General features: G+C 43.0%; 1 pseudogene; it reads left to right on the forward strand.

Annotated features, from left to right (window-relative positions):
• LOC139254489 (zinc finger protein 850-like) overlaps nt 1-18,489 on the forward strand; it is a 38,794-nt pseudogene extending 20,305 nt beyond the window's left edge.
• Nucleotides 18,490-27,470: the final 8,981 nt, after the last annotated feature.

Raw genomic sequence — 27,470 nt, forward strand, 5'->3', positions numbered from 1 at the left:
CATGAAAGTTCCAAAGGAACATTACCCCACTGTGCCAAACAACAAAGGCCCTAACCCTAGAAATAGAATGATACACCAGTATCCAGAATAAAATTAGAACAAGGTGTCAGTGTCCAGAATGACACACAAAGCCACAGCAGCTCTGATACAGCAAATAATGGACAGGAGAATACCCAAACAACTAAAAAGAGAAAGCTCGAACAGAACGTGTATTACCCATATTAACCCCACCCCAGATTTAATCTATATACAGAGCATTGCATCAGTGTCCAAAACGACACACACAGCCCAGTGGTCCAGACACAATAAACAGAGGGCATCAGAGAATCCAATTTACCAAAAAAGAAGAAACTAGAACCTAAAGGATCATACTCTTAAACAAAATAATTCAAAATAATGAAAATAACTAAAGAGGATAAATGAAGGAACAAGGGCAAGAAAGGCTGAGTAGTAAACTCCAGAAAGCGTGAGCTGATCAAAAGTCGCAGTAAGGAATGCAAAATTCCAAATGGGTGTTACCCCGCTGCCTGAAACACTAACAACAAGCTCAAAAAACACTAACAGTTTTGTCAAGTACAATTTCCCCTTCATAAATCCGTGTTGATTCTGCCCAATCCTGTTATTACTTTCGAAGTGCCCTGTTACCACGTGCTTAATAATCAATTCTAACATTTTCTCTACCACTGATTTCATGACTACCAGTACTGCACGGCTTCGATACAGAGTAAATCTCACTCCATCCTGTCCCAAACAATACCAGGGTTGATGCAGAGTAAACCACAGTCTACAGTATCCCAGGGCATGTACAGCATGGGTTAGATACAGAGTAAAGCTCCGTCTACCCTGCCTCAAATACTCCCAGGGCACGTACAGCACGGGTCAGATACAGAGTAATCCCCACCCACTGACTGCTTAACCAGAAGGCAATGCAGGTCAGCAAGAACAGGGGTGACGGGTGAGCTTGACTTGTTGCGAGTTAAGGCATGGGCAGCCGAGTTTTGGATCAACTCTCGTTTATGTAGGGTAGAATGTGGGAGGAGTGCGTTGGAATAGTCATGTCCAGAGGTAACAAAGGCATGGATGAGGGCTTCAGCAGTGGATGAGCTGAGGCAATAGTGTGGACGGGCGATGTTCCAGAGGTGGAAATAAGCAATCTTAGTTATGCTACAGATATATGGTCACAAACTTATTTCAAGGTCAAGTATAACACCAAGGTTGCGAACAGTCTGGTTCAGCATCAGACAGAAGTTGGGGAGAGTTGGGGAGTCAGTGGCTAGGGAACGGAGATTGTGACAATGGCAATTACAAATATTAGAATATTTCACAGGCTATCACATGCAAAATGTGCGGATGAGTTCTTTAAATTAAATCGGTTCCAAAAACGGGTAAACTGATACAGAAATAACGGATTTCAAATGTTATGCAAGACAGTTCAATAACGGGGTTGTTCAAAGGATTGTAGCTGAGTTTAAAGTGAGACACTGCAGTTAAGCCTACTACAACCACAAGTCATGTACTCAAACGGAACAACTTTGAGGTTTGATATGACAGAAGGCGAACTAGTTGAGAAGTGATATAAGTTAGAGTAAGAAAAAGCCCTAAAATGGAACAGTGGGTAACAGAACATCAACTAGTCTCCTCTGATTATGGAGAAATCAAATATTCGACACACTGTGTTTGAAACAAAGCTGATTTATTCAATATTTATACCGGATATTTATCTCCAGCCCACATACACGGGTTATTGAGATCATAAGAACATAAGAATTCGGAACAGGAGTAGGCCATCTCGCCCCTCGAGCCTGCCCCGCCATTCAATAAGATCATGGCTGATCTGGTCGTGGACTCAGCTCCACTTACCCGCCCTCTCCCCGTAACCCTTAATTCCCTTATTGGTTAAAAATCTATCTATCTTTGACTTGAAAACATTCAATGAGCTAGCCTCAACTGCTTCCTTGGGCAGAGAATTCCACAGATTCACAACCCTCTGGGAGAATAAATTTTTTATCAACTCGGTTTTAAATTGGCTCCTCCGTATTTTGAGGCTGTGCCCCCTAGTTCTAGTCTCCCCCACCAATGGAAACAACCTCTCTGCCTCTATCTTGTCTATCCCTTTCATGATTTTAAATGTTTCTATAAGATCACCCCTCATACTTCTGAACTCCAAGGAGTAAAGACCCAGTCTACTCAATCTATCATCATAAGGTAACCCCCTCATTTCTGGAATCAGCCTAGTGAATCGTCTCTGCACCCCTTCCAAAGCTAGTATATCCTTCCTTAAGTAAGATGACCAAAACTGCACGCAGTACTCCAGGTGTGGCCTTACCAATACCTTATACAGTTGCAGCAAGAACTCCCTGCTTTTATACTCCATCCCTTTCGCAATGAAGGCCAATATTCCATTTGCCTTCCTGATTACCTGCTGCACCTGCAAACTAACCTTTTGGGATTCATGCACAAGGACCCCCAGGTCTCTTTGCACCACAGCATGTTGTAATTTCTCCCCATTCAAATAATATTCCCTTTTACTGTTTTTTTCCCCAAGGTGGATGACCTCACACTTTCCGACATTGTATTCCATCTGCCAAACCTTAGCCCATTCGCTTAACCTATCCAAATCTCCTTGCAGTCTCTCTGAGTCCTCTACACAACCCGCTTTCCCACTAATCTTAGTGTCGTCTGCAAATTTTGTTGCACTACACTTTGTCCCCTCTTCTAGGTCATCTATGTATATTGTAAACAGTTGTGGTCCCAGCACTGATCCCTGTGGCACACCACTAACCACTGATTTTCAACCGGAAAAAGACCCATTTATCCCGACTCTCTGCTTTCTGTTCGCCAGCCAATTCTCTATCCATGCTAATACATTTCCTCTGACTCCGCGTACCTTTATCTTCTGTAGTAACCTTTTGTGTGGCACCTTATCGAATGCCTGTTGGAAATCTAAATACATCACATCCATCGGTACACCTCTATCCACCATGCTCGTTATATCCTCAAAGAATTCCAGTAAGTTAGTTAAACATGATTTCCCTTTCATGAATCCATGCTGCGTTTGCTTGATTGCACTATTCCTATCCAGATGTCCCACTATTTCTTCCTTAATGATAGTTTCAAGCATTTTCCCCACTACAGATGTTAAACTAACCGGCCTATAGTTACCTGCCTTTTGCCTGCCCCCTTTCTTAAACAGAGGCGTTACATTAGCTGCTCTCCATTCCGCTGGTACCTTCCCAGAGTCCAGAGAATTTTGGTAGATTATAACGAATGCATCTGCTATAACTTCAGCCATCTCTTTTAATACCCTGGGATGTATTTCATCAGGACCAGGGGACTTGTCTACCTTCAGTCCCATTAGCCTGTCCAGCACTACTCCCCTAGTGATAGTGATTGTCTCAAGGTCCTCCCTTCCCACATTCCTGTGGCCTGCAAATTTTGGCATTGTTTTTGTGTCTTCCACTGTGAAGACGGAAGCAAAATAATTGTTTAAGGTCTCAGCCATTTCCACATTTCCCATTATTAAATCTCCCTTCTCATCTTCTAAGGGACCAACATTTACTTTAGTCACTCTCTTCCGTTTTATATATCGGTAAAAGCTTTTACGATCTGTTTTTATGTTTTGCGCCAGTTTACTTTCGTAATCTATCTTTCCTTTCTTTATTGCTTTCTTAGTCATTCTTTGCTGTCGTTTAAAATTTTCCCAATCTTCTAGTTTCCCACTAATCTTGGCCACCTTATACGCATTGGTGTTTAATTTGATACTCTCCTTTATTTCCTTGGTTATCCACGGCTGGTTATCACTTCTCTTGCCGCCCTTGTTTTTCACTGGAATATATTTTTTTTGCGCACTATGAAAGAGCTCCTTAAAAGTCCTCCACTGTTCCTCAATTGTGCCACCGTTTAGTCCTTGTTTCCAGTCTACTTTCGCCAACTCTGCCCTCATCCCACTGTAGTCCCCTTTGTTTAAGCATAGTACCCTCGTTTCTGATACAACTTCCTCATCCTCAATCTGTATTACAAATTCAACCATATTGTGATCACTCATTCCGAGAGGATCTTTTACGAGGAGATCGTTTATTTTTCCTGTCTCATTACACAGGACCAGATCCAAGATGGCTTGCTCCCTTGTCGGCTCTGTTACATACTGTTCTAAGAAACAGTCCCGTATGCATTCTATGAATTCCTCCTCCAGGCTACCCCCTGTGATTTGATTTGACCAATCGATATGTAGGTTAAAATCCCCCATGACTACTGTCGTTCCTTTTTCACATGCCTCCATTATTCCCTTGATTATTGGCCGCCCCACCATGAAGTTATTATTTGGGGGCCTATAAACTACGCCGACCAGTGACTTTTTCCCCTTACTATCTCTAATCTCCACCCACAATGATTCAACATTTTGTTCATTGGAGCCAATATCATCCCTCACAACTGCCCTGATATCATCCTTTATTAACAGAGCTACCCCACCTCCTTTCCCTTCTTGCCTATCTTTCTGAATCGTCAGATACCCCTGTATGTTTAATTCCCAGTCTTGGCCACCTTGCAACCATGTTTCTGTAATGGCCACCAAATCATATCCATTTGTAATGATTTGTGCTGTCAACTCATTTACTTTATTTCGAATGCTGCATGCATTTAGGTAGAGTGTTTTCATCCTCGTTTTTAAACCATGATTTTTAGTTTTTACCTCTCCTGCAGCCCTTTTATATTCAGTGGCCCTTTTTGTTTCTTGCCTTTGGTTTCTCTGCCCTCCATTTTTACTCATCTCTTTTCTGTTTTTTGTTTTTGTCTCCTTTTTGTTTCCCTCTGTCTCCCTGTATTGGTTCCCATCCCCCTGCCATATTAGTTTAACTCCTCACCAACAGCACTAGCAAACACTCTCCCTAGGACATTGGTTCCGTTCCTGCCCAAGTGCAGACCGTCCAGTTTGTACTGGTCCCACCTCCCCTAGAACCTGTTCCAATGCCCCACGAATTTGAATCCCTCCCTGCTGCACCACTGCTTAAGCCACATATTCATCTGTGCTATCCTGCGATTCCTACTCTGACTAGCACGTGGCACTGGTAGCAATCCCGAGATTATTACTTTTGAGGTCCTACTTTTTAATTTAACTCCTAGCTCCTTAAATTCGTCTCGTAGGATCTCATCCCTTTTTTTACCTATGTCGTTGGTACCAATGTGCACCACGACAACTGGCTGTTCTCCCTCCCTTTTTAGAATGTCCTGCACTCGCTCGGAGACATCCTTGACCCTTGCACCAGGGAGGCAACATACCATTCTGGAGTCTCGATTGCAGCCGCAGAAACGCCGATCTATTCCCCTTATGATTGAATCCCCTATCACTATCGCTCTCCCACTCTTTTTTATGCCCTCCTGTACAACAGAGCCAGCCACGGTGCCATGAACTTGGCTGATGCTGCTCTCCCCTGATGAGTCATCTCCCTCAACAGCACTCAAAGCAGTGTATCTGTTTTGCAGGGGGATGACCAGGTGGGACCCTTGCACTACTTTCTTTGTACTACTCTTCCTGCTGGTCTTCCATTCCCTAGCTGGCTGTGGATCCTTCTCATGCGGTAAGACCAACTCAGTAAACGTGCCACTTATGTCATTCTCAGCATCGTGGATGCTCCAGAGTGAATCCACCATCATCAGAAACAAAGTCTTACTGCCAGAATGAACATGGTTCAGTGACCAATGCAATCTCAGTAAATCATGTTCCATTCAATAACACGTGCTTCTAATGGCGGTATTTTCACCCAGCATTCCCCGCGGGGAGAATGTGCCTCATCAGACTACAGGAGCTCAGTGCGCAGGCGCGGGTCCTGGCTGGATTTGGAGCATGCGCGTTGCCTGTAATGGCGGAGGCGACACGTTTTGGACAGGCGCCTCAGAGTTGCGTTTTTCAGCGGGACGGAGCGGAGTAATGGACCAGCGGGGAGCCGGGGAGACTTCATAAACAACCGGTGCTCGCCGAAAACCCGGAATAATAACCGGAATATCGCCGGTTGCAGTTTCGGGGCTTTCTCCCGGTCACAGACCCAGGCTAACTGCGGCCAACTTGATGCAGGAAGGCAGATTCAGCGCTCCGTCATCTTGGTTTAGTGAGTAGCAAGGCGCATGCGCGACCATCTTGGTGCAGGAACAAAGTGAGTGGTGTCAATGTCTGGAAGAGAACCCAGCCAGAGTCAGCACCTTCAGGGGAGGGAGAGGGGAACCAGTGAGTGTAGAACTGAACCCAGCCAGAGTCAGCACCATTAGGGGAGGGAGGGGAACCAGTGACTGTAGAACTGAACCCAGCCAGAGTCAGCACCATTAGGGGAGGGAGGGGAACCAGTGAGTGCAGAACTGAACCTAATCAGAATCAGCACCTTCAGGAGAGGAGAGATCCAAGAACGAGTGAGTGCAGAACCGAACACAGGGGAGCCAGTGAGTGTGGAACTGAACCCAGCCAGAATCACCACACTCACAGGAGGGGAACCAGTGAGTGTAGAACTGAACTCAGCCAGAGTCCACTTCTTTTGGAGAAGGAAGTGTACCAGTGAGTGTAGACCTGAACCCAGCCAGTGTCAGTACATTCTGGGGAGGAGGGGGATGGGGAACCAGTGAGTGTAGACCTGAACCCAGCCTGAATTGGTGGTGAAAACTGGATGTGGAGGAGAAACAGTCTAGAAATGTGCGATGGGTTTGGATTTCAGCACAGCAGGAGGGACAATGTGTGGGACAGCTTTGGAAGAACGAGAGAGTAAAGAATGTTCCATGGAAACTGGATGTGTCTATCCTGAATTTCTGTCTTGTACTTACTGTGATGAGTTTTGTTATCTCCTTTTACAGCTTATTAGAAGGGGAAATTTTCAGACAGGGAACACAAACCAAACATCGGGTCAAGATCTGACGGAGGCAGTCGATTCATCAGAACCTGAATATTATCGGTCTTTGAAAGTGGAAGGAGAAATGTTTGTCTGTTCTGTCTGTGGGAAAAGATTTCAATTATCATCCTGACTGGAAAGGTACCGAGACACACACATCCAAGTGAGTGTTCCAGTGCACTGACTGTGGAAAGAGCTCTAACCAGTTACACAGCCTGAAAAAACATCGCACCATTCAAAGCGCAGAGAAACTGTAAACGTGTTGTGTGAGTGGGCGAGGCTTCAACTGATTGTCCAACCATGGATAGTCACAAGGATACCCGCACCACGGAGAAACCGTGGAAATGTGATGACTGTGGGAAGGTATTCAGATCACCATCTGAGCTGGAAATGCATCGACGCTGTCACACTGGGGAGAGGCCATTCACCTGCTCCGAGTGTGGGAAGGGATTCACTCAGTCATCCCAACTTGTCACCCACTGGCGTGTTCACACTGGGGGAGAGACCTTTCACCTGCTCTGAGTGTGGGAAGGCATTCACTGGTTCGTCCAGCCTGCTGACGCACCAGCGAGTTCACACCGGGGTGAGGCCATTCACCTGCTCTGAGTGTGGGAAGGGATTCACTGCATCATCCGACCTGCTGAAACACCAGCGAGTTCACACTGGGGAGAGACCATTCACCTGCTCTCAGTGTGGGAAACTATTCACTAAGCAATCCAACCTGCTGAAACACCAGCAAGTTCACACTGGGGAGAGGCCGTTCACCTGCTCCGTGTGTGGAAAACGATTCACTCAGTCATCCACTCTGCTGAGACAACAGCAATTTCACACTGGGGAGAGGCTGTTCACCTGCTCTGAACGTGGGAAGGGATTCACTCAATCATCCGACTTGCTGACACAACAGCGAATTCGCACTGGGGAGAGGCCGTTCACCTGCTCTGAATGTGGGAAGGGATTCACTCAGTCATCCACCCTGTTGACACACCAGCGAGTTCACAAGTGACTGCAGGGGTGGGATTCTGCTGGTGTTGCTGCTTTTAATCACATCCCGACTGAACCATGTTCATTCTGACATTTGGGTTTATTTCTGCTGATGTTAATAACCCTATAACTTGCTGGACTTTAATATTCGAGATAGATTGCTGATTGTGTTCTTGGGGCTGCACTTAAGAAATGCTGTGTGTTATCTTTCCCCTTAATTCAGAAACTCTCAACAGAAATTCACTTTGCAATAAAATTATGAACTTTTACTTTAATTCTAAATTGAACTTTGGTACAAAATCTCCAATTGTGTCAAACTTTCCACTGAATAAAATCTCCAATTACAAAGAGCTTGCTGACAATTCTTACTGACTTGCACATTACACACAGTGGCCCCTGCATTATCCACCAGAAAGAAGGGGAATGGGAATTGGTGGGGAATCAGTGTCCCCAAATGTTGCCCCTCCCGTCTGGTGTAACAATCCCATCAGCACGGGAATATAGACAAGTCCAGACCAAAACTGTGCACAGTACTCCTGGTGTGGTCTTACCAATGCCCTATACAGTTGTAGCAAGACTTCCCTACTTTTATACTCCATCCCCCTTGCAATAAAGGCCAGCATTCCATTTGCCTTCCTGATTACTTGCTGTACCTGCATGCTAACTTTTTGAGTTTCATGTACAAGAACCTCCAGATCCCTCTACTACAGAATTTTGTAATTGTCCCCATTTAAATAATTATTTGCTTTTTTATTTTTCTTACCAAAATGGTTAACCTGACATTTTACCACATTATAGTCCATCTCCCAAATTTTTGCCCACTCACAGAGCCTATCTATGTCACCTTGTAGATTCTTTGTGTCCTCTCACAACCTATCTTTGTATCAGCAAATTTGACTTTGTTACAATCGGCTGCTTCAGCCAAGTTATTTATATTAGTTGTAAATAGTTGAGTCCCCAGCACTGATAACTGCAGCACCCCACTAGTTACAGTTTGCCAAGCTGAAAATGATCCATTTATCCTGACTCTCTGTTAGTTTGCCAATCCTCTATCCATGCTGATATATTACCCCCAACCCCGTGAACTCTTAGTTTGTGAAGTAACCTTTTGTGTGGCACCATATGGAATGCTTTCTGGAAATCCAAATATATGACATCAACTGGTTCTCCTTTATCCACTTTGCTTGTTACATCCTCAAATAATTCCAGGAAATTTGTCAAACATGATTTCCCTTTCATGAAACCATGCTGACTCTGCTTGACTGCAATATAATTTGCTAAATGTCCTGCTACTACTTCCTTAATGATGGACTCCAGTATTTTCCCAATGACAGATGGTAGGCTAACTGGTCTATAGTTTCCTGCTTTCTGTCTCCCTCGTTTCTTAATTCGGGATGTACATTTGCGGTTTTCCAGTCCGCTGGGATCTCTCCAGAATTCAGGGAATTTTGGTAGATTACAACCGATGCATCCACTATCTCTGCAGCCACTTCTTTAAAGACCCGAGGATGCATGTCATCATGTCCAGGGGACTTGTCCACCTTTAGTCCCATTAGTTTGATTAGTACTTAATCTCTAGTGACAGTGACTGTTTTAAGTTACCCCCCCCCCCCCCGCATTAGCTCTTGATTATCAACTGTTGGGATGTTTTTAGTATCCTCTACCGTGAAGACCGATACAAAATATTTGTTCAAAGTCTCTGTCCTTTCCGTGTTTCCCGTTATTAATTCTCCAGTCTCATCTTCTAAGGGACCAATGTTTATTTTAGCAACTCGTTTCCATTTTATATTCCTGTGGAAGCTCTTATTGTCTGTTTTTATATTTCTTGTTAGTTTGCTCTCATTTGCTATCTTCTCTGTCTTTATCATTTTTTAGTCGTCCTTTGCTGGTTTCTAAAAATTTCCCAATCCTCTGGCCTTCCACTGTCCTTCGCAACATTACATGCCTTTTTTCAATTTGACACCATCATTTACTTCCTTAGTTAGCCAGAAATGGTTCATCCTTCTCTTCGCATCTTTATTTCTCACTTGAATAAATCTTTGCTGAGAGTTATGTAATATCTCCTTAAATGTTTGCCATTGTGTTTCTACAGTCTTACCCTTGAACATATTTTCCCAATCCACTTGGTGTCAGTGACAAATGTCGATTTATATCACATGGGAGGAGATTGGTGTCAGTGACTGTGGTGTTGGTTCAACCTTCTTTGACCTGACCAAGGCCTTTGACACTGTTAAATGTGAGGGATTATGGAGTGTACTCTATAAATTCAGCTGTCCATATGCCCAATAGGAGACTCCCAAAGTAAGCGCTCCACTCGGAGCTTCGACTAGGCAGGGACAATGGGTGGGCGGGGCTTCAGGATGTCTGTCAGTTTGATTGGACACATATTGGTGCCCAGGTCAGTGGCCCCTGAAAGGGAGCCTTGTTGTGCTAATTGTTGTCTTGTGACTCTGGGCCAGCCCAGCTCACCCTATTGGGCCAGCACAGGCTCATCCTATTGGGCCAACCTGGCTCACCCTATTGGGCCAGCCCGGGCTCACCCTATTGGGCCAGCCCGGGCTCACCCTATTGGGCCAGTCCGGGCTCACCCTATTGGGCCAGTCCGGGCTCACCCTATTGGGCCAGTCCAGGCTCTCCCTATTGGGCCAGCCCAGGCTCACCCTATTGGGCCAGCACAAAAGGCCCATTATCCAGCAGAGAAAATTAGCAGCTCATTGATTTTATTGTCACTCTGCGCACAGCGGGTGCAGAACTGAACCCAACATTGTAAACTGGAAATGCATTGTCACAGTCACACTGGGGAGAGGCTGTTCATCTGCTCTGAGTGTGGGAAGGGATTCACTGCATCATCCAACCTGCTGAAACACCAGCGAGTTCACACTGGGGAGAGACCATTCACCTGCTCTCAATGTGGGAAACTATTCACTAAGCAATCCAACCTGCTGAAACACCAGCAAGTTCACACTGGGGAGAGGCCGTTCACCTGCTCCGTGTGTGGAAAACGATTCACTCAGTCATCCATCCTGCTAACACACCAACGAGTTCACACTGGGGAGAGGCCATTCACCTGCTCTGAGTGTGGGAAAGGATTCACTCAGTCATCCACTCTGCTGAGACACCAGCAATTTCACACTGGGGAGAGGCCGTTCACCTGCTCTGAATGTGGGAAGGGATTCACTCAATCATCCGACTTGCTGACACAACAGCGAGTTCGCACTGGGGAGAGGCCGTTCACCTGCTCTGAATGTGGGAAGGGATTCACTCAGTCATCCACCCTGTTGACACACCAGCGAGTTCACAAGTGACTGCAGGGGTGGGATTCTGCTGTTGTTGCTGCTTTTAATCACATCCCGACTGAACCATGTTCATTCTGACATTTGGGTTTATTTCTGCTGATGTTAATAACCCTATAACTTGCTGGACTTTAATATTCGAGATAGATTGCTGATTGTATTCTTGGGGCTGCAGTGTCCACTTAAGAAACGCTGTGTGTTATCTTTCCCCTTAATTCAGAAACTCTCAACAGAAATTCACTTTGCAATAAAATTATGAACTTTTACTTTAATTCTAAATTGACCTTTGGTACAAAATCTCCAATTGTGTCAAACTTTCCACTGAATAAAATCTCCAATTACAAAGAGCTTGCTGACAATTCTTACTGACTTGCACATTACACACAGTGGCCCCTCCATTATCCACCAGAAAGAAGGGGAATGGGAATTGGTGGGGAATCAGTGTCCCCAAATGTTGCCCCTCCCGTCTGGTGTAACAATCCCCTTGGCGCGGGAATATAGACAAGTCCAGACCAAAACTGTGCACAGTATTCCAGGTGTGGTCTTACCAATGCCCTATACAGTTGTAGCAAGACTTCCCTACTTTTATACTCTATCCCCCTTGCAATAAAGGCCAGCATTCCATTTGCCTTCCTGATTACTTGCTGTACCTGCATGCTAACTTTTTGAGTTTCATGTACAAGAACCTCCAGATCCCTCTACTACAGAATTTTGTAATTGTCCCCATTTAAATAATTATTTGCTTTTTTATTTTTCCTACCAAAATGGATAACCTGACATTTTACCACATTATAGTCCATCTCCCAAATTTTTGCCCACTCACAGAGCCTATCTATGTCACCTTGTAGATTCTTTGTGTTCTCTCACAACCTATCTTTGTATCAGCAAATTTGACTATGTTACAATCGGCTGCTTCAGCCAAGTTATTTATATTAGTTGTAAATAGTTGAGTACCCAGCACTGATCCCTGCGGCACCCCACTAGTTACAGTTTGCCAAGCTGAAAATGATCCATTTATCCTGACTCTCTGTTAGTTTTCTGTTAGTTTGCCAATCCTCTATCCATGCTGATATATTACCCCCAACCCCGTGAACTCTTAGTTTGTGAAGTAACCTTTTGTGTGGCACCATATGGAATGCTTTCTGGAAATCCAAATATATGACATCAACTGGTTCTCCTTTATCCACTTTGCTTGTTACATCCTCAAATAATTCCAGGAAATTTGTCAAACATGATTTCCCTTTCATGAAACCATGCTGACTCTGCTTGACTGCAATATAATTTGCTAAATGTCCTGCTACTACTTCCTTAATGATGGACTCCAGTATTTTCCCAATGACAGATGGTAGGCTAACTGGTCTATAGTTTCCTGCTTTCTGTCTCCCTCGTTTCTTAATTCGGGATGTACATTTGCGGTTTTCCAGTCCGCTGGGTTCTCTCCAGAATTCAGGGAATTTTGGTAGATTACAACCGATGCATCCACTATCTCTGCAGCCACTTCTTTAAAGACCCGAGGATGCATGTCATCATGTCCAGGGGACTTGTCCACCTTTAGTCCCATTAGTTTGATTAGTACTTAATCTCTAGTGACAGTGACTGTTTTAAGTTACCCCCCCCCCCCCGCATTAGCTCTTGATTATCAACTGTTGGGATGTTTTTAGTATCCTCTACCGTGAAGACCGATACAAAATATTTGTTCAAAGTCTCTGTCCTTTCCGTGTTTCCCGTTATTAATTCTCCAGTCTCATCTTCTAAGGGACCAATGTTTATTTTAGCAACTCGTTTCCATTTTATATTCCTGTGGAAGCTCTTATTGTCTGTTTTTATATTTCTTGTTAGTTTGCTCTCATTTGCTATCTTCTCTGTCTTTATCATTTTTTAGTCGTCCTTTGCTGGTTTCTAAAAATTTCCCAATCCTCTGGCCTTCCACTGTCCTTCGCAACATTACATGCCTTTTTTCAATTTGACACCATCCTTTACTTCCTTCGTTAGCCAGGGATGGTTCATCCTTCTCTTCGCATCTTTATTTCTCACTTGAATAAATCTTTGCTGAGAGTTATGTAATATCTCCTTAAATGTTTGCCATTGTGTTTCTGCAGTCTTACCCTTGAACATATTTTCCCAATCCACTTGGTGTCAGTGACAAATGTCGATTTATATCACATGGGAGGAGATTGGTGTCAGTGACTGTGGTGTTGGTTCAACCTTCTTTGACCTGACCAAGGCCTTTGACACTGTTAAATGTGAGGGATTATGGAGTGTACTCTATAAATTCAGCTGTCCATATGCCCAATAGGAGACTCCCAAAGTAAGCGCTCCACTCGGAGCTTCGACTAGGCAGGGACAATGGGTGGGCGGGGCTTCAGGATGTCTGTCAGTTTGATTGGACACATATTGGTGCCCAGGTCAGTGGCCCCTGAAAGGGAGCCTTGTTGTGCTAATTGTTGTCTTGTGACTCTGGGCCAGCCCAGCTCACCCTATTGGGCCAGCACAGGCTCATCCTATTGGGCCAACCTGGCTCACCCTATTGGGCCAGCCCGGGCTCACCCTATTGGGCCAGCCCGGGCTCACCCTATTGGGCCAGCCCGGGCTCACCCTATTGGGCCAGTCCGGGCTCACCTTATTGGGCCAGTTCAGGCTCTCCCTATTGGGCCAGCCCAGGCTCACCCTATTGGGCCAGCGCAAAAGGCCCATTATCCAGCAGAGAAAATTAGCAGCTCATTGATTTTATTGTCACTCTGCGCACAGCGGGTGCAGAACTGAACCCAACTTTGCAAACTGGAAATGCATTGTCACAGTCACAGTCACACTGGGGAGAGGCTGTTCACCTGCTCTGAGTGTGAAAAGGGATTCACTTGATCATCCGACCTGCTGAGACACCAGCAAGTTCACATGTGACTGCAAGGGTTGGACTCTATTCTTATTACTGCTATTAATCGCATCCTGACTGAATCGTGTTCATTCTGTCAGTTGGGGTTTGTTTCTGCTGATGTTAATAACCCCTATAACTGGGCTGAAGTTTAATATTTTGATATTTCAAATAACAGTGTGTCGATATTTGATGCCTCCAAAATAAGTGGGGACAAATTGATGTCCTGTTACTGACTTCCATTTTGGGCCTTTTCTCCTTTCTAACTCTGGATTATTTTAGTTCTTATATCTTCGGTTACTCTCTGGGACAAGTCCCAGTTCCCCATACCTTCCAGAGTGCCTCTCCTAGCCTTGGTATCCAGGGAAGGTGTTGGTAACATGCCCAGGATCACTAAACACAAAACCCAGTCTGTTAATCACCTTCAGATACTGGGCTTAGCATGTGCCCCACAGTATCTCTCTCACCTTCGATGTGTGAATGGAGCATCACGCCTGCAAACCCGGTTTCAATTTTAAATTTTAATCCACTCAGCAAACATATTTTTAAAAATACGTACATGTAAACCAATCACATCAAATAATTGGCAAAGATTTAGAGTTAGCAAGGTGAATAAGTAAACACATCACAGCCCAATAAACCAGCTATATATTCACAGGAGAAAGTCTGTTATCTAACTCCTCGAATGTCAGTTGGTGAGATGAGCGACTGAATCACTTTCCATGTACAACAGCATCCATTCCCACTGTCCCCACATTTACAGTGTTGAGTCAGGTGGATACACGAGTCTCACAGACTGAACGATTGTTTCAAGGTGTATCCACACACACACAACATGTGTCTTGTTTCTTCCCTCTCAAGATCACCTCTCAATCTTCTGAATTCCAATGAGTAGAGGCCCAACCAACTCAACCTTTCCTCCGAAGTCAACCCCCTCATCTCCGGAAATAACCAAGTGAACCTTCTATGAACTGCCTCCAAAGCAAGTATATCCTTTTGTAAATATGGAAACTAAAACTGCATGCAGTATTCCAGGTGTGGACTCACCAATACCTGTGCAACTGTAGCAAGACAATAGTTGGGTTCCCAGCACTGAAACCTGCGGCACCCCACTAGTTACTGATTGCCAACCCGAGAATGAACCATTTATCCTGACTTTCTGTTTTCTGTTCATTAGCCAATCCTTTATATCAGCCATGCTGATATAATACCCCCAACCCCATGAATTTTTATCTTGTGCAGTAACCTTTTATGTGGCACCTTGCCAAATGACTTCTGAAAGTCCAAATACACCACATCCACTGGATTTTATCCACCTTCTTCATTACATCCTCCTTCTTCATTACATCCTCAAAGAATTCCAACAAATTTATCAAACATGACTTCCCCTTCATAAATCCATGCTGTCTCTACCTGACTGAATTATGCATTTCAAAATGTTATGCTACTGCTTCTTTAATAATGGACTCCAACATTTTCCCAACCACAGATGTTAGGCTAACTGGTCTATAGTTTCCTGCTTTTTGTCTGCCTCTTTTTTTTTTAAATAGGGGTGTTACAGTTTCAGTTTTCTAATCTGTTGGGACCTCCCCAGAATCCAGGGATTTTTGGTAAATTACAACCAGTGCATCCACTACTCCTCTTAAGGCCCAAGGATGCAAGCCATCAGGATCAGGGGATTTATCTGCCTTTAGTCCCATTATCTTACTGAGTACCACCTTCTTAGTGATTATGTAAAGTTCCTACCCCCCCATAGCCCCTTGACAATTCACCTTTGGGATATTGTTAGTGTCCTCTACTGTAAAGACTAATACAAAATATTTGTTTAGAGTTTCTGTCATCTCCATGTTCCCCATTACTAATTCCCCGGTTCCGTCCTCTAAGGGACCAATGGTTACTTTAGCCACTCTTTACCTTTTTATATACCTATAAAAAGTTTTGCTATCTGTTTTTATATTTTGTGCTAGTTTACTTTCATAGTCTAGTCTCCCTTTCTTAATCATTTTTTTAGTAATTCTTTGCTGATTATCAATTCCACACTCACAGACGGCAGAAGTAGTCAGTCCTGCAATGATCCCAATTTGCAGATATACATTTTCAATCCAGCAATCAAACAGAGCAGGAGAGACAGAAGTTGTTAACATTTCACCACAACTCAATACCATTCACAGGTGGATCCATCAATCCCAGTCCAAAAACACACCCATTATCAGGTGGAAAGCCACTATGCTAATCTCACAATTGTGCAGCCTTAGTGACAAATCAAATATCAGAGAGAATAGACAAATAGTATCTGAAAGATAGAGAATAAAACCACATCATATACCCCAGATTGGAGACTTATCTACACATTACATACCCATCCAAAAGTCTCAGGAAGATTCAGACTGAGAGATACAGAATGAATCCCACAATCACTAACAGTACCAGAGACTGAAAAATGCAGAATGTATTCCACACTCACACAGTACCACAGATGGATAGAGACAAAATCAATCCGACACTCACACAATACTTGAGACTGAACGATACTCAATGAATCCCAGACTCTCACACCATACCAGAGACTGAGCTACAGAATGAATCCCATACTCTCACACAGTACCAGAGACTGAGAGCTACAGAATGAATCCCATACTCTCACACCGTACCAGAGATTGAGAGCTACAGAATGAATCCTATACTCTCACAAAGTACCAGAGACTCAGAGCTACAGAATGAATCCCATACTCACACACCATACCAGAGACTGAGAGATACAGAATGAGCCCATGTTAATAAACTATACCAGAAGCTGACAGACATTGAACAAATTCAACACATACATTAAGTGGCAAATAACAACTAAAGCATGATTAACCCCACATTCAACTATTTAAATCTATATTAATGACTTGGATGAAGGGACTGAGTGTAATGCAGCCAAGTTTGTTGTTGATACAAATATGGGTGGGAAAGCAAATTGTGAGGAGGACACACAAAATCTGCAAAGGGATATAGACAAGCGAAGTGAGTGGGCAAAAATTTGGCAGATTGAGTATAATGTGGGAAAATGTGAGGTTATCCACTTTGGCTGGTTACAAATTTACAATTGGTAGTTTTTGACCAATATCGACTCCCATAGGGAGGGATAATTCTGCAATAAGGAAGGAACTGGGCAAGATTTGAAATGTTTTAATAAAGGATTCGAGGGACTCTTGCATTTTGGATCTTTATTTTGTCCACTCGAGGAGTTAGATAATAGACTTTCTCCTGTGAATATAGAGCTGTAATATTAGGCCATGATCTGTTTACTTGTTCATCTTCTGTTCAATACATTTGCTGAGTAAATTGAAAACCAGATTTGCAGGCGTGATGCTCTATTCACACATCGAAGGTGAGGGAATGCTGTGGGGCACACGTTAAGTCCAGTAGCTGAAAGCAATTAACAGACTGGGTTAAATGATTCCGGGCATGTGAAGAAACGTTGCATAGAAACTAGAATTGTCTGTTGTGAATTTCTATCTTGTACTTACAGTGATGACTTTTGTAAACTCATTTTACAGGGTATTAGAAGGGGAGGATTTACAGATGAGAAACTCAAACCAAACATCACATCAAGATCTGACAGAGTCACTCAAGTCATCAGGACCAGAATATCATCGGCTTTTGAATGTGGAAGGAGAAATGTTTGTTTGTTCTGTCTGTGGGAGAGGATTTCAAACATCAGTGTGACTGGATAAGCACCGAGACACACACACCCGAGTGAGAGTGTTTCAGTGCACTGACTGTGGAAAGAGCTTTAATCAGTTACAAATCCTGAAAAAACATCGCACCATTCACAGTGGGGAGAAACTGTACACTAGTTCTTTGTGTGGATGAGGCTTCAACTGATCATCCAACCTGGAGAGACACATGGACATCCGCACCATGGAGAAACCGTGGAAATGTGAGGGCTGTGGGAAGAGATTCAATTACCCGTCCCAGCTGGAAACTCATCAACAATTTTACACTGCGGAGAGGCCATTCACCTGCTGTGTGTGAGAAGGGATTTGCTCAGTTATCCAACCTGCTGAATCACCAGCGAGTTCACACCGGGGAGAGGCCGTTCAGCTGCTCTGTCTGTGGGAAGAGATTCACTCTATTTGTCTGTCTCCAGATACACCAGCGAGTTCACACTGGGGAGAGGCTGTTCACTTGCACCAAATGTGGGAAGAGATTCACTCAGTCATCCCACTTGCTGGTACACAACAAGCGAGTTCACACGAAGGAAAGACCGTTTCCTTGCTCCGTGTGTGTGAAGGGATTCACTGTATCATCCGACCGCCTGAAACACCAACAAGTTCACAACTGACTGCAGGGGTTGGATTCTGCTGTTAATTACACCCAAGACAGAACTATGTTAATTCTGGAAGTTGGGATTTGTCTCTGCCTGTAACTGGGCTATAGTTTGATAATCTGTATAAATGTCAAATAAATCAATCAGCTTTCTTTTAAACACCGTGTGCCTAGTCCTTGATACCTCAATGACAAGACAAGCTGATTGAGGACTTGTTACGAACTGGGTGGAATCCAGCTTAGAACAGAGTTCCCACAACTTTTTAAAAGATGAATCTACAAGACATCCAAGTCTGACATTCGATTTCAAATTATGGGAAATATTCTGATAATCTGTTACTGTCACGGGGCAAAGCAGCATTGTTACTTTAACATCAGTTTAATCAAACTCAATGGGCAATCTGATCTCCAAAGGGAAACGTCTTCTTAAAGCTGATGGTGTCGGCAGTTCTGCAGCTCCTTTCTCACTGTGAGTTCATTCTTTATTTCTTCATTCATTCTCGGGATGTGGGCGAGCCAGGTCGGCATTTATTGCCCATCCTTAATTGCCCCTTTAGAAGATGGTGGTGAGCCGCTGTCTTCTTGAACCATGCTGCAGTCTATGTGCTGAGGTCAGGCTGGTGTGTGACTTGGAGGGGAACTTGGAGGTGCTGGTCTTTCCATGGACCTGCTGTCCTTGTCCTTCTACATGGTGGAGATTATGGGTTTAGAAGGTGCAGTCGCAGAAGCCTTGTTGACTTGCTGCTGTTGATGGTGACACAGTGGTCCTCATGTTTTTAATCCAAGATGGGCCTCAGCCCAGTCATTTGTTCGAAATCTTGATGCAGTGGTTCAAGAGATGACAGGTATCTGGAGCAGTATCGAGAGGTGCTGGGTATCAGGAGCAGTATCTGGGATGGGTGGGACTGTGAGGTTATTCACTTTAGTAGGAAGGACAGAAAAACTGAATGTTTTAAGTTGTGAGAAAATGTTAAATGTTGGGTGTTCCGAGAGGCTTGGGTGTCCTCGTACAGGAAACACACAGTTGGCATGCAGGTACAGCAAGCAATTAGGAAGGTGAATGGCATGTTGGCCTTTATTGCAAGGGGTTTGGAGTACAAGAGTGAAAAAGTCTTACTACAATTGTACAGGGCTTTGGTGAGGCCACAGAGGCGGTCCAACGAAGGTTCACCAGATTGATCCCTGGGATGAGAGGGTTGTTCTATGAGGAGAGATTGAGTAGATTATACTCTCTGGAGTTTAGAAGAATGAGAGAGGATCTCATTGAAAAATATTATATTCTGAGGGGGATTGACAGGGTAGATGCTGAGAGGTTGCTTCCCCTGGCTGGAGAATCCAGAAATAGGGGGCATAGTGTCAGGATAAGGGGTATGCCTTTTCAGACCAAGTTGAGGAGGAATGTCTTCACTCAGAGGGTTGTGAATCTTGGGAATTCTCTACCTAAAAGGACTGTGGATGCCGAGTCATTGAGTATATCCAAGGCTAAGATAGATAGATTTATGGACTCTAGGGGAATCACGGGACTATGGGGAACAGGCCTGAAAGTAGAATTGAGGTCGATGATAATCCATGATCTTATCGAGTGACAGAGCAGGCTCCAAGTGCTTCCAATTCTTATGCTCTTCTGTTCTTAACTAGTTTCCAGAGACTGAAGGGTGTGTAACCAGAGGACACAGTTTTAACTAGCGAAAGAATCAGAGGCGAAATGAGGAAAGAAAGTACGCAGTGAGCTGTTATGATCTGGAATACATGGCCTGAAATGGTGCCAGGAGCAGATTCAGTAATAAGTTTCTAAAGGGAATTGAGTAAATACTTGAATTGGAAAAAATGCAGGGCTATTGGGAAGGAGCAGGTGGAGTGGGATAATTGGTTAGATCTTTCACATGAGTTCCAGCACAGGCACCAGTGGGCTGGATGTACACGATCTGAAATGTATCATTCTTCGACTCTGTGATTCAGTAACTACAAAATCATGTCTCTGTTTATATTACACTACACCCTGTCTCTGTTCATATTATACTCGACCCTGTCTCTGTTTATATTACACTAGACCCTGTCTCTGTTTATATTACACGAGACCCTGTCTCTGTTTATATTACACTAGGCCCTGTCTCTGTTCATATTACACTAGGCCCTGTCTCTGTTTAGATTACACTAGGCCATGTCTCTGTTTATATTTCTCTCGAACCTGTCTCTGTTTATATTAAATTAGATCCTGTCTCTGTTTATATTACACTAGACCCTGTCTGTGTTTATATTACACTACACCCTGTCTGTGTTTATATTACACGAGACCCTGTCTTTGTTTATATTTCTCTCGAACCTGTCTCTGTTTATATTACACTTGGCCCTGACTCTGTTTATATTACACCAGACCCTGTCTTTGTTTCTTTTACACTAGGCCCTGTCTCTGTTTATATTACACTAGACCCTGTCTCTGTTTATATTACACTAGGCCCTGTCTCTGTTTATATTACACTAGACCCTGTCTCTGTTTATATTACACAAGGCCCTGCCTCTGTTTATATTACACTCGACCCTGTCTCTGTTTATATTTCTCTCGACCCTGTCTCTGTTTATATTACACTTGGCCCTGACTCTGTTTATATTACACCAGACCCTGTCTTTGTTTCTTTTACACTAGACCCTGTCTCTGTTTATATTACACTAGATCCTGTCTCTGTTTATATTACACTAGGCCCTGTCTCTGTTTATATTACACTAGGCCCTGTCTCTGTTTATATTACACTAGACCCTGTCTCTGTTTATATTACACTAGGCCCTGTCTCTGTTCATATTACACTAGGCCCTGTCTCTGTTTAGATTACACTAGGCCATGTCTCTGTTTATATTTCTCTCGAACCTGTCTCTGTTTATATTAAATTAGATCCTGTCTCTGTTTATATTACACTAGACCCTGTCTGTGTTTATATTACACTACACCCTGTCTGTGTTTATATTACACGAGACCCTGTCTTTGTTTATATTTCTCTCGAACCTGTCTCTGTTTATATTACACTTGGCCCTGACTCTGTTTATATTACACCAGACCCTGTCTTTGTTTCTTTTACACTAGGCCCTGTCTCTGTTTATATTACACTAGACCCTGTCTCTGTTTATATTACACTAGGCCCTGTCTCTGTTTATATTACACTAGACCCTGTCTCTGTTTATATTACACAAGGCCCTGCCTCTGTTTATATTACACTCGACCCTGTCTCTGTTTATATTTCTCTCGACCCTGTCTCTGTTTATATTACACTTGGCCCTGACTCTGTTTATATTACACCAGACCCTGTCTTTGTTTCTTTTACACTAGACCCTGTCTCTGTTTATATTACACTAGATCCTGTCTCTGTTTATATTACACTAGGCCCTGTCTCTGTTTATATTACACTAGGCCCTGTCTCTGTTTATATTACACTAGACCCTGTCTCTGTTTATATTACACTAGACCATGTCTCTGTTTATATTACACTAGATCCTGTCTCTGTTTATATTACACTAGACCCTGTCTCTGTTTATATTACACTAGACCCTGTCTTTGTTTCTTTTACACTAGACTCTGTCTCTGTTTATATTACACGAGACCCTGTCTCTGTTTATATTACACTAGGCCCTGTCTCTGTTTATATTACACTAGGCCCTGTCTCTGTTTATATTACACTAGGCCCTGTCTCTGTTTATATTACACTAGGCCCTGCCTCTGTTTATATTACACTCGACCCTGTCTCTGTTTATATTTCTCTCGACCCTGTCTCTGTTTATATTACACTTGGCCCTGACTCTGTTTATATTACACCAGACCCTGTCTTTGTTTCTTTTACACTAGACCCTGTCTCTGTTTATATTACACTAAATCCTGTCTCTGTTTATATTACACTAGACCCTGTCTCTGTTTATATTACACTAGGCCCTGTCTCTGTTTATATTACACTAGACCCTGCCTCTGTTTATATTACACTAGATCCTGTCTGTGTTTATATTACACTAGACCCTGTCTCTGTTTATATTACACTACACCCTGTCTCTGTTTATATCACACTACACCCTGTCTCTGTTTATATCACACTACACCCTGTCTCTGTTTATATTACACTAGACCCTGTCTCTGTTTATATTACACTAGACCCTGTGTCTGTTTATATTACACTAGACCCTGTCTCTGTTTATATTACACGAGACCCTGTCTCTGTTTATATTACACTAGGCCCTGTCTCTGTTTATATTACACTAGGCCCTGTCTCTGTTTATATTACACTAGGCCCTGTCTCTGTTTATATTACACTAGGCCCTGCCTCTGTTTATATTACACTCGACCCTGTCTCTGTTTATATTTCTCTCGACCCTGTCTCTGTTTATATTACACTTGGCCCTGACTCTGTTTATATTACACCAGACCCTGTCTTTGTTTCTTTTACACTAGACCCTGTCTCTGTTTATATTACACTAAATCCTGTCTCTGTTTATATTACACTAGACCCTGTCTCTGTTTATATTACACTAGGCCCTGTCTCTGTTTATATTACACTAGACCCTGCCTCTGTTTATATTACACTAGATCCTGTCTGTGTTTATATTACACTAGACCCTGTCTCTGTTTATATTACACTACACCCTGTCTCTGTTTATATCACACTACACCCTGTCTCTGTTTATATCACACTACACCCTGTCTCTGTTTATATTACACTAGACCCTGTCTCTGTTTATATTACACTAGACCCTGTCTCTGTTTATATTACACTAGACCCTGTCTCTGTTTATATTTCTCCCGACCCTGTCTCTGTTTATATTAAATTAGATCCTGTCTCTGTTTATATTACACTATACCCTGTCTCTGTTTATATTACACTAGACCCTGTCTCTGTTTATATTACACAAGACCCTGTCTGTGTTTATATTACACAAGACCCTGTCTGTGTTTATATTACACTAGGCCCTGTCTCTGTTTATATTACACGACACCCTGTCTCTATTTATATTACACTAGACCCTGTCTCTGTTTATATTACACTAGACCCTGTCACTGTTTATATTACACTAGACCCTGTGTCTGTTTATATTACACTCGACCCTGTGTCTGTTTATATTACACTCGACCCTATCCCTGTTTATATTTCTCTCGACCCTGTGTCTGTTTATATTACACTAGACCCTGTCTCTGTTTGTATTACACTAGAACCTGTCTCTGTTTATATTAAACTAGACCCTGTCTCTGTTTATATTACACTAGACCCTATCTCAGTTTATTTTAAATTAGATCCTGTCTTTGTTTATATCACACTAGGCCCTGTCTCTGTTTATATTACACTAGGCCCTGTCTCTGTTTGTATTACACTAGACCCTGACTCTGTTTATATTACACTAGACCCTGTCTCTGTTTATATTACACTCGACCCTGTCTCTGTTTATATTACACTATACCCTGTCTCTGTTTATATTAAATTAGATCCTGTCTTTGTTTATATTACACTCGACCCTGACTCTGTTTATATTACACTAGACCCTGTCTCTGTTTATATTACACTAGACCCTATCTCTGTTTATATTTCTCCTGACCCTGTCTCTGTTTATATTACACTAGGCCCTGTCTCTGTTTGTATTACACTAGACCCTGTCTCTGTTTATATTAAATTCGATCCTGTCTCTGTTTATATTACACTATACCCTGTCTCTGTTTATATTACACTAGACCCTGTCTCTGTTTATATTACACTAGACCCTGTGTCTGTTTATATTACACTAGACCCTGTCTCTGTTTATATTACACTAGACCCTGTCTCTGTTTATATTACACTCGACCCTGTCTCTGTTTATATTACACTATACCCTGTCTCTGTTTATATTACACTGGACCCTGTCTCTGTTTCTATTACACTAGACCCTGTGTCTGTTTATATTACACTCGACCCTGTCTCTGTTTATATTACACTCGACCCTATACCTGTTTATATTTCTCTCGACCCTGTCTCTGTTTATATTACACTAGACCCTGTCTCTGTTTATATTACACTGGACCCTGTCTCTGTTTATATTACACTAGACCCTGTCTCTGTTTATATTACACTAGACCCTGTCTCTGTTTATATTACACTAGGCCCTATCTCTGTTTATATTACACTAGACCCTGTCTCTGTTTATATTACACTGGACCCTGTCTCTGTTTATATTACACTGGACCCTGTCTCTGTTTATATTACACTAGACCCTGTCTCTGTTTATATTACACTAGACCCTGTCTCTGTTTATATTACACTAGACCCTGTCTCTGTTTATATTACACTGGACCCTGTCTCTGTTTATATTACACTAGACCCTGTCTCTGTTTATATTACACTAGACCCTATCTCTGTTTATATTACACTAGACCCTGTCTGTGTTTATATTACACTAGGCCCTGTCTCTGTTTGTATTACACTAGGCCCTGACTCTGTTTGTATTAAACTAGACCCTGTCTCTGTTTATATTCCACTCGACCCTGTCTCTGTTTATATTTCTCTCGACCCTGTCTCTGTTTATATTTCTCTCGACCCTGTCTTTGTTTATATTACACAAGACTCTGTCTCTGTTTATATTACACTAGGCCCTGTCCCTGTTTATAATATACTAGACCCTGTCTCTGTTTATATTACACTAGACCCTGTCTCTGTTTATATTTCTCTCGACCCTGTCTTTGTTTATATTACACAAGACTCTGTCTCTGTTTATATTACACTAGGCCCTGTCCCAGTTTATAATATACTAGACCCTGTCTCTGTTTATATTACACTGGACCCTGTCTCTGTGAATATTGCACCACACTCTGTCTCTGTATTCCACTAGATCCTGTATCTGTTTACATCACTCTGGGCCCTGTAGCAGTTATTACTGCACTAGACCCTGTCTCTGTTTATATTACATGAGGCCCTAACTCATTTACTTGACACGATTCCCTTTCTCACTTTATATTACAATACAACCTCTCTCAGCTAATACTGAACCCGGTCTTGCATCTGTAAGATATAGAGACAGATGATAGATAGAGGAATTTATAAATATTGATAATCATAAAGATATGTATTTGCATGTGTGAAAGGATGCAATCATTTTGTTTTTTTACTTAGAAGCAGGTTTATTCTTGTTAATAGCTATCAGCAGCTGTGGGCAATGTCCTATTGATCTGGTATTGTGTGGGTAATATTTGTGTTGAGAGGATGGGGTGAATCTTGTAACAATCTCCCAGAGATGGACTGGGATTGAGGGACAGGACTGAAGGGGAGCAATTCACTTTGCCCTACTTAGTGGCACTCTGTGTGTTAAAGGTTACTAATTCACACTGTGTCCTGTGCCAACTGTTCACAGATTTTAATGCTAAGGATTGTTTTTCCTGCAGTGTTTTCCATTGAGCTTTGCCTGGCCCACTGATTGTGTCAGACAGAGCCTGGAACCGGGACCTTACAGCACCGCCGGATGGGCAGCCGCAGGGTCCTAATGTCCGCTGGGTTCAAAACTCTCATTTGGTTAAGAGAAACAACTGGGAAAAAAAGCACACACCTCACTCTATATATGTGGGGTGTGTGGGTGTACAAAGTACATCATAATGTTTGCAAGTGCATTCTGCAAAAATAAATGATTATCTTCACCAGTTATTTTTCACCATTTTATATCCTTTTATTCAGAATGTAATTGCAGATAGTTTAATATCATTCCCATTTATTGATAACCCATTGTCTTGTTTAGAAAGTGATGTCACACTGACCATTCCGTTACCAAGGTGACCATGTCTGTCCACAGTATTCAGTGGGAAAGGGGATTCAATCACACTGAGGATAATGAGCAGCACACACTGGTCTCTGCACTGATCGCCTCACCATCACACAGAATCTCCTGATATACACCTGGAATGTGTGATGGTTGGTGTAAGTGATGGTAAAAATAAAACTACCTGTACGTGGCATGAAGTTAATAAACGTGTAATTCTCTGCCCGAATAGTTCCCTCATTTAAAAAGAATGAAACACTTTTTACTCTCGAGAGTGGGAGAGCTATAGTGGTAGGGGGTTCAATTGTAAGGGGAATAGATAGACGTTTCTGCGGCCGCACTCAAGACTCCAGGATGGTATGTTGCCTCCCTGGTGCAAAGGTCAAAGATGTCTCAGAGCGGCTGCAGGACATTTTGGAGGGGGTGGGGGGTGAACAGCCAGTTGTCGTGGTGCATATAGGTACCAACGATATAGGAAAAAAATGGGATGAGGTCCTACAAGCTGAATTTATGGAGCTAGGAGTTAAATTTAAAAAGTAGGACCTCAAAGGTAGTAATCTCAGGATGGCTGCCAGTGCCACGTGTTAGTCAGAGCAGGATAGCTCAGATGAATACGTGGCTTGAAGAGTGGTGCAGAAGGGAGGGATTCAAATTCCTGGGACATTGGAACTGGTTCTGGGGGAGGTGGGACCAGTACAAACAGGACGGTCTGCACCAGGGCAGGATTGGAACCAACGTCCTCGGGGGTGTGTTTGCAAGTGCTGTTGGGAGGTGTTAAACTAATATGGCAGGGGGATGAGAACCTATGCAGGGAGACAGAGGGAAGTAGAATGGGGGCAGAAGCAAAAGATAGAAGAAGAATAGTAAAAGTGGAGGGCAGAGAAACCCAAGGCAAAAATCAAAAAGGGCCATATTACAACAAAATTCTAAAGGGGCAAAGTGTCTTAAAAAGACAAGCCTGAAGGCTCTGTGCCTCAATGCGAGGAGTATTTGGAATAAGGTGGACGAATTAACTGCACAGGCAGCAATGAATGAATATGGTATCATTGGCATCACAGAGACATGGCTCTAGGGTGACCAAGGCTGGGAACTCAACATCCAGGGGTCTTCAACATTCAAGAAGGATAGACAGAAAGGACAAGAAGGATAGACAGAAAGGAAAAGAAGGTGGGGTAGCATTGCTGGTTAAAGAGGAAATTAACGCAATAGTAAGGAAGGACATTAGCTTGGATGATGTGGAATCTGTATGGGTGGAGCTGCGGAATACCAAAGGGCAGAAAATATTAGTGGGAGTTGTGTACAAACCACCAAACAGTAGCAGTGAGGTTGGGGACAGCATCAAACAAGAGATTATGGATGCATGCAATAAACATACAGCAGTTATCATAAGTGACTTTA

Source organism: Pristiophorus japonicus, unplaced genomic scaffold, assembly GCF_044704955.1.
Source record: "Pristiophorus japonicus isolate sPriJap1 unplaced genomic scaffold, sPriJap1.hap1 HAP1_SCAFFOLD_553, whole genome shotgun sequence".
Classification (NCBI taxonomy): Eukaryota; Metazoa; Chordata; class Chondrichthyes; family Pristiophoridae; genus Pristiophorus; species Pristiophorus japonicus.